Source organism: Capsicum annuum, chromosome 10 (assembly GCF_002878395.1).
Source record: "Capsicum annuum cultivar UCD-10X-F1 chromosome 10, UCD10Xv1.1, whole genome shotgun sequence".
Classification (NCBI taxonomy): domain Eukaryota; kingdom Viridiplantae; phylum Streptophyta; class Magnoliopsida; order Solanales; family Solanaceae; genus Capsicum; species Capsicum annuum.
The window spans coordinates 213,016,122-213,017,074 of record NC_061120.1 but is presented as its reverse complement, the minus strand read 5'-3'; positions in this window follow the sequence as shown (position 1 = coordinate 213,017,074).

Here is a 953-nt window from a genome sequence, read left to right as displayed (position 1 = left end):
TACGTAGAATCTGTATAATAGAAAAATTACTTCAACTCTAGTTCAAGTATGAACAAGAACACAATGACGTATTAAACACCCTCAACACAAGATCAAAATGACCTTTCCAAGAGGTGTATTTATTTTTTCAGAAAATAAAGATGAAATAGAAATAATTAAGACCAAGTCGTCCGAATGCACGGACTTTCCTTAAGGAATAATTCCCCTCACTGTACCCGAGGTTATGGAATCTTCCTCCCAGGATAAAATAGCCTTCAATCTGACTATAGCGGTACCTCAAATAGGCGGATTCTTCTAACACACTCACGGTTTGAATGATCACACTTAGAGTATTTTTAAGATAAGAAGAAAAAAGTTTGTAATCTGAAATTTTCTGTACCATAAACCTGTGGATGAAACCAGGTTTATATAGCCACAAGATGCGTCTTCATAAAGGTGGCATTGGTTCAATTCAAATGTGTGTGTCTTTTCCTGAAAATGCATGTCTGTTTACTTTATCCATTACAGTAATTTTTTGAAACAGTGCACTAGTTCAAAACAGTGCATCACTTCATTGAAGAATTACATCTATCCGAACCAATGTATCATTCCAGGGAAAATCTGCACTAGTAACCAGTGCAACATTTTAAACTAACGGATCAGTTCTGAAACACCAGTTCGAAATACTGCAGCAGTTCAGTTAACAGTGCCACTGTTACTGCTGCAGCAGTTCAGTTAACAGTGCCACTGTTACTGCGTATATATATATATGGAGTTTCAAAAATCTGCAGTAAAAGTTTACTGCATTTTTCCTTGGCATTCTTCGGAATTCAAATAAAGTTTGTCAAAAAAGATAGATATCATCGATCGATCATTTGCCAAATTCGAACCCGAATTCAAATCCGAAGTCGAGCCGAGCGAGCGGCGTCGACGACGGCGCGAGGCATCATTTATTTCTTGCCTCACTTGCCATG